We start from the raw sequence: 12,770 nt of genomic DNA, 5'->3' as shown, positions 1-12,770 counted from the left end.
ACGGGCGCGTAGCGGGACGCGGACCCGGGGCGCGTAGCGGGACGCGGACCCGGGGCGCGTAGCTGGGCGCGCCGCCTTCGCCCCAGCCTCCGCCGCCGGGTCGCCGGCTCCCGCGGTGCGGTCCGACCGCAACTCCGGGGCCGCGCGCACAAACTTTGCCGGGGCGCGGGGCTGGGTCCCGCCCCCCCCCGTCCCCACTCCCACCCCCACTCCCACTCCAGGGCCGCCGGGGCGGCGGCGGGCGCGGGCCGTACCTGCTGGCGCCGCCGCCGGCTGCAGCCCGCTCGCCCGCGCCGGGCCCGCTCGGCGCGCCGCCGCCACCCCCGCGCGCAGCGCGCCCCGGCCCTCCCCTCGCCGCCGCGCTTCCTCATTCCAGCGCCGCATCGCGCCGCGGCCCCGCGCGGCAGGTGGCGGCCGGCTTTCTGCGCCCCGGCCCGGGTGGCGGCATCGGCCGCGGCGCCGCGGGGCCCGCGCTTAACCCTTGGGGACCCGGCGCGGGCGACGCGCGCGCGGGGCAGCCGGAGGCGGCGGCGGGGCGGGGGGTGCCGCTCGCCCCGCCGCGGGGACTCCGGGGACCCGGGACATCGTGAGGCACTTTCCCCGGTGTCTGGGGTGGGGAGCGTCCGTTGCCCGCCCGGCTCCACGTCCCTCGAACTGGGGCCACTGGGCTCCCCGTTTCCGGCTGCGACCCCGGGTGAGGAGTGCCCACCCGAGGGGGTGGGAAAAGTTGATCCTCCGCAAGTGAGGGGAAGGTGCGATTCATTTTCCCAGACAACCAATGGAATACCTCTCGTCTCTCTTCCCTCCCACCTGCTCAGGCAGAAGTTAGGATCGCGCCTTCCATCTTGGTCTGCGTGCACACCCAGGTGTGACAGGGCGGCCGCGGGAGGAGGTGACAGCGAAGGCCTTGGCACCTCAGACCCCCCCCCCCTTCCCCGAGCCCCGAAGCGCGCGAGGAAGGCGCTGCTTGTGTCTCGTTGAGACAGGAATGCGGGCTCTAACCGCGCACCTCTTGACGCCCGTCACTCTCATTAGCCGGGCCCCACCCGAGCGGGAGCCAGGCGACAATGTGCTGTTTGAGCAGAAGAGGGAGAATCGTGAATGCAGGCGATTTGTCCCCATCCCTCTTGGGTGTTAAGGGAGGGATGGAGACCAGCGAGCCGCGGGCACTGCCCTTCAGGACTTGCAGGGGCTCATCCGGAAAGGTACCCCTGCACGGGAGAGAGGAGATCCAGTGCAGATCCTGGGGAGGGCCAAATGATGCCTTCCTGCAGGAGAGTGAGGAAGTGCGCCCCTGGGCCCGGAGGGGGCTCGGGGTGCAGGCCTTGCAGATGGACAGAACAGCACAAAGGTGACAGGTGGAAAATGTCACTTTGGGCAGTTGAGTGGGGCAGGGACTGGAGACCACCAGGGAAGGCTGTGGCCGGCCTGGCTGAGGAGGCTGCTGGTGGCAGGGCCCAGGCAGTCGTGGACCGGTTTTGCCTGGTGCCATCTCTGGGAGAAATGTCCTCTACCCTCCACGAACCCCAGGCAGCGGGACACGTTCTTCCTGGACCACTTCCGCAACTCCTACCACTGAATTAGTGCTCAGAGAAACTCTGAGATTCTGAGCCCAGAGCCTGTTAACTCCCCCTGCTTAGAGTCCAGAGGAAGTGGAGCTAGTAAAAAGGTCCATGGCTTTAATCCCTAGCCCACCCCTTACCTATATGACCTTAGGCAAGTCACTGAACCTCTGAGCCTCATTGCCTTTATCTGCAAAAGAAGTCAATGCCACTGCATTGCTCTTCATTGCAAGAGTCCTTGTCAGGATTCTATGAGTCAATAGACATAAGGTTCAAAGCCCAGGGAGGCCAAAAATGTAGTGGAGAGGTTAGAGGATACCTCTTGTTCTTAGAGGCACACAACACCCTTAGCCCCCAGTGTGTCTCTTTAAATGTGTGTCATGGGTCCCCAGGAGTGGGAATCAAGAACTCAAGCCAAGGCATTTCCTCCTGGGGCAGAAGAGTAAGAGGTGAAGGACCCGGATAGTTGATGCTGTGTGGTCTTGGCCGAGTTCCTGAACTTCTCTGAGCTTCCATTTCCCCGTGTACAGCTGGGTAGGAATAAGGTAAGCCGCCTCACAGGATTGTTTGTGGATCGTGTGTTTCACATATGACAGTTCTTGCCGTCTGCTGATAGCAGAGAAAGGACTCTGAGTGGTCACTAGTGTTCATCGTGGGCCCTGCTAGCTACCAGTGTCTTGTTGAGTTGGAGAGCAAGCTGGGAAGAACCAGGCTTCATGGTCCACCTGCACCCCCGCCCCGACTCCAAAACAGGTAGAGGACAAGAGTCCTGCTGTGACCTGGGCTCTGTGGGTAGACACCAAGGCCTCGGAGAGGCTGCTTAAATCATCAATAAAAGCACGTTGGAGGGAAAAACTTAGCAGGGGAAATTGAAACAGGTGATGCTTTTTTTAAAAAAAAATTATAGCTCTAAAGTCATTTTGTTTCTTTAGAATAGATACGTAATAATGTTGCAGCATTTAACGAAGGGCAGCCTAGTTTATTCAGACAATAACTGTCAAATTAGCAATTTTTCTTCTTTTGCGATATTACCAAAAGAACAAAGAGCCCCTATAGAATGAATCACAGACTACTTACTCAGAGCTTACTCTAATAAGGGAATCCTGCTATGGGCACTTTTGTTCTGGCAGAGACTAGAGACGGTTCTAAGGAGAATGAGTTTTAAGCAGAAGACGGACGGTTGATTCGCACTTTCATTTCTTACTACCTGTGTGAGTCTTGGCAAGTTACTCAACCTCTCTGAGCTTCCGGTCTGTCCTCTGCGGAGCATACCAACTTAACAATGGTGTTGATGGAATGAGGTGAAATTAAGTGAGCTGGTGTATGCAATTTGCTGTGGTTATAATTGTGTCTTGCTTCCATTAAAAAAATATCTGTTAAACGGCAAAGGATGAACATCCCTTTTTCCTGCAGCCGTTGGGAAATAGCAGGAATAATCCTGAAGTAACAGGAAAAGTTGTTCATATAAAAAAAAATTCTGTCGTCTTTCTACAATGCTGAAGTAATGCAGAACGCACACAGTTTCGTCTGTAAAGGAACAGGAACGCGAACGAAGGGACCAGGACGTGGATGGAATTTTTGCAACAAGGACTCTGCTTCTTTGGTTTCTTGTCCCTACTTTTCACCACCCCCAGCTTCTGCTTCTGCTGTTTTTGAAAACCAACAGTTGCTGGTCTGGGGCAAGATCCTTGACCATTTTTTCCTGAGGCTCACTGCCTTGGGTTTGGCTTTTTCTAAGCACAGAAGGGTGGCTCCCACTCCTTCTGGAAGGGAAGGAGCAGGACACAGGGGCCAGGACTGCCCGGCCAGCCGCACGGAGACCCTGCAGGATGTTCCGTTTCCTGCCACGTTTAAAAGGCCCTCTCTGGAGGCTCCGTTGCTCCTGGCTTTGAAACCCACAGAAATTCAGCAGCTCTCCTCATCGTTCACATTTCTGCCTCTCGATCTGAATCGAGGATGTGTCGCAGCTGACAACCAAATTCTTCCCACTTCGTGACAATTCCTTTCGCTTTATTCCCCTTGGAATTTGTCAGAAGACACTTAGATTCTCAAAACTGGTGACTTTTTAATCAACACCGTTTGGTTGGAAGAGACTGAAAAGCAAACTAGGTCGGATATAACGACTTGGAGAAGAATAGATTTACCCAGAAAGCTTTCTGATGAAAAGTTGTTGAAGATGTTTTGGCGGACTACAGGAAAAGCAGATCTTGATCTGGCCTGAACAGATCAGAATAAAGACAGAGGGACGGGTCCGCATCCAGGCGATTCCACCGTGTTATAGGAGCAAGATTAGAACAGGATTGTGGAGTTCTAAGTCTGCTCGTGGCACATCTCCATTCACTTATTCGACGAGCATGTATTCAGTGACAGCTACCGTTACAACTGGTATTTGAGAGGCAGGAGGTCCCAATAAAGGCATAACGTGTGGTCTTATCCTGAAGGGGCTCCAGCCCAGTAAATCAGAAACAATTGCATTTCCATGCAAAACGCGTCATGGTCAACTTGAACACACAGCCTGTGGACACACAAAAGGGCAAAGCCACTAAGTGGTTGCTAGATTTTTTTTTAAATGTTTGTTTATTTATTTTGAGAGAGAGAGAGAGAAATAGAGAACAAGAAGGGAAGGGGCAGAGAAAGAGAGAGAGAGGAGAGAGAGAGAGAGAGAGAGAGAGAATCCCAAGCAGGCTCCGTGCTGTCAGCACAGAGCGGGGTGACATGGGGCTCTGTCTCGCGAACCCTGAGAGCCTAAATAGAGAATCAGACACTCAACCGACTGAGCCACCCAGGGGACCCTGAGGTGCTTGATTTCTAAGTAGTTAGCCTGGGAGACAAATCTTGGTCAGGTTTTTTAGCTACGCCCCGTGCCCTATCCCTCCAAAGACTGATTCCCTTGAGACATCCTTCTCCAATCGGAGGCAAGTGTTTCCTGCTTGTCCCCTTTCAATTTTTTATTTCCCGTAAGGCCGGATCACCTGTCCTGACAGCATGCATCTTGGTGAAGGGACCAGATGGGCACTTCCAGGAAAAGACTAAGGTTTATGAGCAGGCTTTCCAATCTGTAAAGTCTACCAACATGGAGTCTAGTTACTTCTCTACTGGTCTAGCAGCTTTCTCTTTTGGGTGTTAATGAATCACAAATCTTTCCCGTCTAGTCTCGAAAGGAAGTGGGGTCGTTTTGGAGAGGGGGTTGAGGTGGAGGGCCCTGCGGTGGGAAGTGTCCTGAAAACCTGGGTGTCTCTCCCCTCTGCACACAGGGTCACCGTAGGAACCTAGCTGAGTCACCCCAGTGCCCTGAGCATCAGGTTCAGGGAAAAGAAATCCCGCTGCATGGAGTTGGCACGGGGCGTAAATGAGAGCACGGATGTAGGTCTTTCATCATGGTATGTGGTCATCAGCGTTTGACTCCCCCGCCTGTATTTCCATCAAGGTTCTTAGAGTGACATCCAGCAGAAAGCAGGCGAGACGAAAGGAGCATTGCCTGGACGATGTTCCCACATTCACAGCTGGGGACGGACCTTGATCTGGTTGCAAATAGATTGTTTCTCTGCTCAGAGCGTTTGCTGCCAGGCCCGGCTGGTTCCAGGAGCCGTCAGTGGGTGTCTGTCTCCTGCTTTCAAGTTTCCAAAAACTTCCACAAGCATTTCATTTGAACTTGTTGATACGGGTGAAGTGGATATTCAGTGGGCCACGTGTGCCTGGGTTTGCCCTGCGTCACTGGCCTCTCGGCCTCCTTCCGAAGGCGCAGGAGCTCCCCGGACATCATCTTTGGGCTGACGTCTGCGGTTCTGATCTCCCCTAGAATCAAAGACTTGTGCATCTTTCAGCCTCCTTGATAGCCTGACCTGCGCATCTATAGCTGGCTTCTTGTATTCACCATGTCCCTACCCCGAATCCCCTCAAACCTTTCCCCTCAAACCTGTGTCACTGCATCGGATCCAATAGCAATGGGAAATTGCCAAGGTCAGGACTTTGGGGGCATTCTTGATGGCTCCCTTCTTCCTCCCCTCCCTCGATCAGGACCCTCTGCTGGCTCTGCCTCCAACAGGTGTCAGTAACCCAACCTCCCGACTGCACTGCAACCACACGGGTCCAAACTCCGCCACCTTCCGCCTGCAGACTGGGGGGGGGGGGCTCCGAACAGCTCTCTACTTCTGTCCTTGCCCCTCGTAGTACGCAGGGAGGGCCTGAGGAAAAGCTCATCAGATCATGCACTTCTCCACTGGACTCAGGTCCAGCCACTAACTGTGTCCTTTGCTCACTGGTCTCCAGCTGCTTGGCTTGGCTTTGCTGGTCCTCAAGCACCGGCTATGGCTCACGGCACCTGCCGTTCTCTGGATGCCTGCCCGCCTGCCCTCTTTCCTGCTTCGAGTCTTTGCTCAAATGTCATCTCAGCTCCGGGACAGTCATGGCCCACCCTCCATAAAGGCGTAACAACACTACCTCCACCCAAGCATCCTCTAAAAAGAGGATGTCTTTGCGTTACATTTTTTTTTAATATGTTTATTTTTGAGAGAGAGAGAGAGCGAGAGAGCGAGAGAGAGAGAGAGAGACAGAGCAAGAGCAGGGGAGGGGCAGAGAGGCAGAATGAGACACAGAATCCAAAGCAGGCCCCAGGGTCTGAGCTGTCAGCACAGAGCCCGACACAGGGCTCGAACTCACGAACTGTGAGATCATGACCTGAGCCAAGGTCTCAGATACTTAACGGACTGAGCCACCCAGGCGCTCCTTCTTTACATTTTACACAGCGTGTATCTTCCAACATGCTCTATTGTTAACATTTGTTTTGTTTACTCTCTGTGAAGACAGAGGAGTTTTTTTTTTTTTTTGGTCTGTTTTGTTTTCTCAGTGCCCAGAACGAGAACATTCAGTGGATATTTCCACTTATTGGTACCACACTTGAAGGGTTCATCGGACTGTTTTCTAAATCAGGCAAAACAATTTTGTTTAAATTATATGGCAGGGATGCCTGGGTGGCTCAGCCAGTCAAGCATCTGACTCTAGATTTGGGCTCAGGTCATGGTGTCACAGTTTGTGGGCTCGAGCCCTGCATCAGGTTCGGGGCTGACAGCGCTGAGCCTGCCTGGGGTTCTCTCTCTCTCCCTCTCTCTGCCCATCCCCCACACGCTCTCTATCTCTCTCAAAGGAAAGAAACAAACTTGAAAAATTATGCGACAAGGAGCTGTTAAGCTGTTTTTCTGATCTGCGTAGGAAGTGTGTTTTCCTCATCGTGTAGCTGGACGGAGTCACGTTCCCTTTCTGTCCTGTCTGGGGCTCTCAGCTCATTCGCATAGTCATGCTGTTTCTTCACCTACGGAATGCTCCCTGAGCAGTGATGGGTTCAGCACAGAATGTCCTGCATTTCACTCCTTCCTTGGTCTTCCTTAAGTGTAGTTCACTCCTTTCTCGTGCATGCACGCTTCTGTGGACTTTCAAGTTATTTTTCCGAAGGAAGCAAGTGATGACTTAAATCCGTAACGCTTCGGATTCATGATGAAGTTTCCTTCATCCTGTTCTGGTAGTGTGGGGGCAATTCTCCAGAGGGTGTTGATGCTGCTTTATTTCTGTAGGGTAGGAACGCAGGTTATAGTTTAGTTAGGCCAGGAGTCAGGTTGTTGTTGTTGTTGTTTCTTTTCTAAGTGGATGTTTTGGAAATTCTTTAAAGATATAATGTATTCTGTAGCTACTCACGGCCTAATGGCTATGTATTCTTTTAATATTTACTCATAATATTCTTATTACTTGCAGATATGTTTTTCTAATGAAGAAAAAGAACTCATTTTTCTATAATATGCATCTCAGAAACTGGCAACTTTGTTTCCACTTCAGAGCTCAAATACACAATTTCCTTTAGCTTAAACAGTTGCAATTAAACCAAAGGGTTGCCTTTTCATTACAATACCCCTTTATTTTCTATGATGATATCTCATAAACGTTTTCCACTGAGCGGCTTATACTCGATCTGTTGTAGCCAATGATCCTGCGTTTTGGGAGAAGGAATCCTGTTGTCTGAATTTATAGATGGTAGCAAAGCCTGCTGTTAGAAACAGACTGTGCAGAATGAAGACCCCATCCTTTGGTACAAGTTGAGATAGGGGATTGGTGCGAGTTTCGGACGCAAGTGACTACGGTTGGGGACACGTTCTACAGCCATCCAAGGATGACAAGTGACTAACCCCGCGGCATTGAACCAAGGGACGTGGCTTCACGGGCCGAGCTGTAGAGCACAGATGTCTTTTTTGATCATTCCATGTTGTAGATCAAGGTTACAGATCACAGTTACAGTAGAACCTGTATGCCGGTTTAATTACCTTCTTATTAGATTGTAATTGGCAAGGCAAACATCAGTTCCGTCTGCTCTGACTCCTCGAGCCTTGAAGAGCCCCTGTTGGCCTCCAAGGGCAGCTTTTGCCCTTTGATTCCAATGCCATTAAGTCCGTCAGACAGCCAGAGTGTTGTGCCACATGATTGATGCTGTTTGAGCCTGACTACCTGATGTAGCAGAGTTTCTCAGAGCAGATCCAAATGCAGCGATCGATAATCATACACTTACAAGTTGTCTCTCCTGCTACAGCAGTGCTTAAGTAATCATCACCAAAATGCCCCGGACCCATCTCTCCCAGCACATATTTCTTGTACATTCCCGGAGCTCCTGTTGAGTTCAGTGAGAGCTCCAGGCGCCCAGGGTGGCAGGGCAGTGGCACACGGAGTACTCACTGATTTATATTTGCATGGCTTTCGAGCTAATCAGCAAAAAGAGCTCATCGATCTTCTCTTCCCTAGGAAGTTGGACCACATTATTATTCTTATTTCGTGGGTGAGGAAAACTGAGGGAAAGGAGCTTCCCAAAGTGAGGAGACTGGAAAGAAAGAAAGAAAGAAAGAAAGAAAGAAAGAAAGAAAGAAAGAAAGCTGCTTCCTGATGACCCCAAAGTAATGTGTGACATCTGACCTTCTACCTGATGGCACTGAGCATTTTGATGACTCCACAAAGATGGCATTTTAAGGAGACGCTCGCACCAGTGGGAAACATTGCCACTCCATTGTGAGGGTTCTATTTTACTCTCTGAATCATTTTTTTTTCCTTCCAGGAAGGGCTTGCTCGGCTGCTTGAGGTGGAAAAGCCAACAGGACCAGGTTCTTGCTCAGGCCCCCTCTTGATCGAGTCAGAGAAGTGCCCGAGGTCACTGCCCATGGGGTGGCCAAGACTCGGCTTCCAAAGCCTTGTAGTCACACCCCACAACACAGGCTGACGAGCGTGGGCATGCCTTGCGTCCTGGCTTCTTCCAGGATGGGTTTGCACTAGAATCATTTCCTAGGTATAATAAATTTAGGAGCCTCCCACAGTGGCACTGACAGCAAAGGCAAAAACTGTCAACCCACCCGCCCCCCTCCCCCACCGTGATGGAAAATCTTTCAAGGTTTTCCCAGCAGTGCATTAGAAGCTCTGTAAGAACCCACTGTTGTGCGCGTTTTGAGATTTCACGTCTTCCATTAACCAATTCTGAGACAGAAGACCAGTGTCTGTATTTCCCATGTTGTTGAAGTACCTTTACATAGACTTTAACCCACTTGCTAAATTGCTTGAATTTGTCAAATGTACAAAAGGGTCTACTCCCCGTTGATGGAGTAAAAGTAGGTGTTTGATTAAGTAGATAGTTAGCTATGCTTTTTCCCCACCCCATCTGGATATGTTAAGGGGGTATGTTTGAAACTTAGCACTCACTTCTGCCTTTCAGAAGGGGAGGGAAGAGGGTATTTAACAAGGTTAATAATGACAGAGAGAGGAATTGACACCACAAAAGAAAAAGAATCATTCCAGCATTTCATGACAGTTCAAAGACAGATGTCGTTGGCTAAGTGAGAATCTCGTCGACGTGGGGGTAATATACACCTTATATGCATATGGCTTTGTGAAAGCAGACTGTCAAACCGGTGAGTGTAAGGTTGTCAAATATGAGACATAGCTGCAGAAAACCCGGAGAACTACTTACTATTTATTTCTTCTCTTAAAGACCCACTCCTGTTGTCTTTTCACAGACAAAAGACCAAGTCCCTGAAGGACCAAGGCAGGTCAAGGGTTGGATGGGATTGAAGTTGGATTGGGGCCTCCTGAGGACATCAGCTTTGGCAATCTTTTGTCTCCTGGAGTATGTTTTTTTCATCTTAATTATATGCGCGCTGTTCTCTTTTGTTTCCGTAGACTTTAGCTCACCCAACAGGGCCACATCTAATTCCATCTTCCTGGTGTTCATGATAAGAAATTCTAGAATTGCAATTGATGAGACCTCAGACTGAGCAAGCTAGAGTCCAAGTCCCTCGGAAGTAGTTTGATCATGGAAGTCAACCCTACCAAGGGGATTTTTGGCTCTGCCATGGAATAAGGTGCTTCAGAGAGGCGTTACTGGCCTTCTGAGCTATGGCAGAGGTTGGGTAGATGCAGGGCGTCACTAGTATGAGTCAGGAGACCTTGATGGGGTCATACATCTCCCCCCACACTTGGACGAGTCCATTAATCCCCCTTCCTAAGCTTTGGCATCTTCATTCATGAGATGAGAATGGTTGATGAGATGATCTCTATGACCTCTCCTAACTGATATCCCATGACTTGACTTTGGCTTTGGCAGTGGGTCTCCGTGGGCTGGCAGGGAACCAAGAACAGCTTTGGGGAAAAGCTTTGCTGGCCATTGACCCATGGTCTCTAAGTAGACCCTACCTCTGTGTTTCAGTGCCATGGCCTCCCAGAAGGTCCCAAACACTGAAGACTAGCTCTTTTGAAGGTGGTCACAACCTATTATAGCCTCAAATGGCCACAAACACAACCGCTAACTCCGTCACCTACTAACCCGTAGTGACTCACCCCCTTTGGCCAAACCTGAATGGTTTGACTTCAGGACTGTGTGAAGGGGAGTAAAGAAGTTAGGGATTTGCCTAACTTTGAGCAAAAATAAAACAGAGAAAGACCCCCCCGACTGATCTGTGCAATGCCCTCACAGAGAAGTTTCCTGTTTCTTGCCAGTGGCTGGAATGTCCTGGAAGAGGCCTCCTGAGCAAAAGAAGAGGGATGCCTGGTGCAGACCAGGACTCTTGGGAAAAGCTCTTTGCTGCCTGAGCAAGGGCGAATTAAGGAAGATGTGTTCATATAGACTAAAATAAGTGTATTGATAATAGGGGAAATCCTGAACTCTGCTGTGAGTTAGATGGTCATGGTAAGTGGGAACTGCTTGGGGGAAAAACCCATGACTTCTCCAAATGCCTATGTAAATACCTACAACGTTGAAAATTAGCAGGAAGGCCTTGAGATCTCAGCGCACACTGTCACTTACAGTGGAAATATGGAGCTGCTACTGGGGGGTGGGCAATGAAAATAAGAATCACAGCCTCCTTGAGGTCGAAGGCCTACTGCCATCTGATGCTCAGAAAAGAGAACATGAAAAATGCACAGGGAACAGCTGCGTGAAGCAAAAATCTGGAGGAAAAGAGAATCTGACAAGAATTATAGAAATGTGGGGCACCTCGGTGGCTCAGTTGGTTAAGCATTTCACTCTTGATTTTGGCTCAGGTCATGATCTCACGGTTCGTGAGTTCAAGCCCTGCATTAGGCTCTGTGTTGTCAGCCCAGAGTCCACTTTGGATCCTCTGTCCCTGCACCCCCCCCGCCCCTCCCCCACGTGTGCACTTCCTCGTGCTTCTTCCTTCAAAAACAATAAATAAACATCAAAAAAAAAAGAATTATAGAATTGTGGTCAAGAAGCTATGCAAAGTAAATCGATGAAATTATCTATGGTTAAATAGGCAAAAAGGTGTAAGGAAAATAACCCAGGGAGGAGTATGTTTTGAAATGGATATATGTTACCCAAAGGAGTTTTACATGGTAGGTGATGTTTTCTTAGTCTTAAATGTGGATAAGTCAGGAAAATAGCATGTAGTTCTGTATCTAAATGTCCTTAGTAATAAAGATGCATCCAGATGTACTTATGGGTAACATGAGTTTGGCTTTAAAATACTCCAGCAAAACAACCAAAACAATAATATAAATAAAAAGAACAGTTGAAAGGTGGAAGCAGGTTGGCAATATCTTAGCTAATTATCAAATCCGGGTGGTGGTTCTATTGGGATTCGCTAAATGATTATCTCTGCTTTCATGTATATTTGAAAATATCTGTGATTGTGTTTTTTAAGACAGAAAGAAAATGAAGACTGCAATTTAAATATCAGTGATATTTTGAGATAATATTTGCAGTGGCTTTGAAGGAAGGGTTACATTTGCTCACATACAAAGAGCTTTACAAATTTATATAAAAAAATACAAAGAAATAGCTCAGTAATGGGCAACGCGCAAAGGACTCCATTATACAATTTACAAAAGAAATACAAGAGGCCGCTGAATGCAAGAAAAGTATTTAACCGCAGTAGCGGTTCACAAACTGAAAACTAAAATAAATTGTGAGATATGACTTTCTATTTATTACACCTCAGAGATTGTCGTGAGCGGGGAGGAGAAATTGGGGCTTGCTGGTGACACTCACAGGGCAGTTTGGAGGCCAGGTAAGCATTACACAGCAATAAAAAAATTGCGTAAATGTGCAACTTCTCTCATATAATTTCAAGGAATGCATGCTCAAGAAATAGGGGTGTGTGTGTATGTGTGTGTGTGTGTGTGTTAATGCTGTTCATTAGAATGAGGCTTTCAGAAACAAAAACTAAAATCAAGTTAAACATGGGGACACCTGGGTGGCTCAGTCCGTTGAGCATCCAACTCTTGATTTTGGCTCAGGTCATGATCTCACAGTTCATGAGTCCAAACCCTGCGTTGGACTCTGTGCTGACACCGTGGAGCCTACTTGGGATTCTCTCCCTCTCTCTCTCTCTCTCTCTCTCAAAATAAATAAATAAATAAGCTTAAAAAATCAAACTAAATGCTCATCACAAGATAAAACAATGTTTGGCGTGTTCATAGAAATGAGTATTTGGGGACTCTAAAAGTCAATGGTGTATGTCTATTTTCTGAGATGAAAAGTTATCAGGCACACTTGAGTGAAAATCCAAGCTGCAGGTTAGTTTTAAGCATTTCACAGGTATCCATAAGGGGAAAGAAAACATATAATAAACAGAGACTGTTTTGAAAATTCATTTAAATGTCAGAGAGAAATGAAGCCAAGAATGTTGGAAGCAGATATTTTGATAGCCTGATTATTAACTTTATTGGGAA

General features: G+C 48.9%; 1 protein-coding gene and 1 long non-coding RNA gene across 2 annotated transcripts in view; one reads left to right on the top strand and one right to left on the bottom strand.

Annotated features, from left to right (window-relative positions):
• IKZF1 (IKAROS family zinc finger 1) overlaps window positions 1–274 on the bottom strand; it is a 98,591-nt gene extending 98,317 nt beyond the window's left edge. Inside the window, exon 1 of the mRNA XM_047097481.1 lies at window positions 255–274. The gene's annotated coding sequence lies outside the window, so the exon portion shown is untranslated. The remainder of the gene's footprint in view (window positions 1–254) is intronic.
• Window positions 275–8,373: 8,099 nt separating this feature from the next.
• LOC124524866 (uncharacterized) lies at window positions 8,374–12,240 on the top strand. Its single transcript, XR_006965328.1, has 3 exons — window positions 8,374–8,603; window positions 9,599–9,708; window positions 12,038–12,240. It is a non-coding gene; the product is annotated as an uncharacterized LOC124524866 (long non-coding RNA).
• Window positions 12,241–12,770: the final 530 nt, after the last annotated feature.

This window comes from Lynx rufus, unplaced genomic scaffold (genome assembly GCF_022079265.1).
Source record: "Lynx rufus isolate CCGP_SWC_20201006 ecotype Redwood Valley unplaced genomic scaffold, mLynRuf1.p SCAF_4, whole genome shotgun sequence".
NCBI classification, from domain to species: domain Eukaryota; kingdom Metazoa; phylum Chordata; class Mammalia; order Carnivora; family Felidae; genus Lynx; species Lynx rufus.
This window is presented reverse-complemented; position numbering and strand designations above follow the sequence as displayed.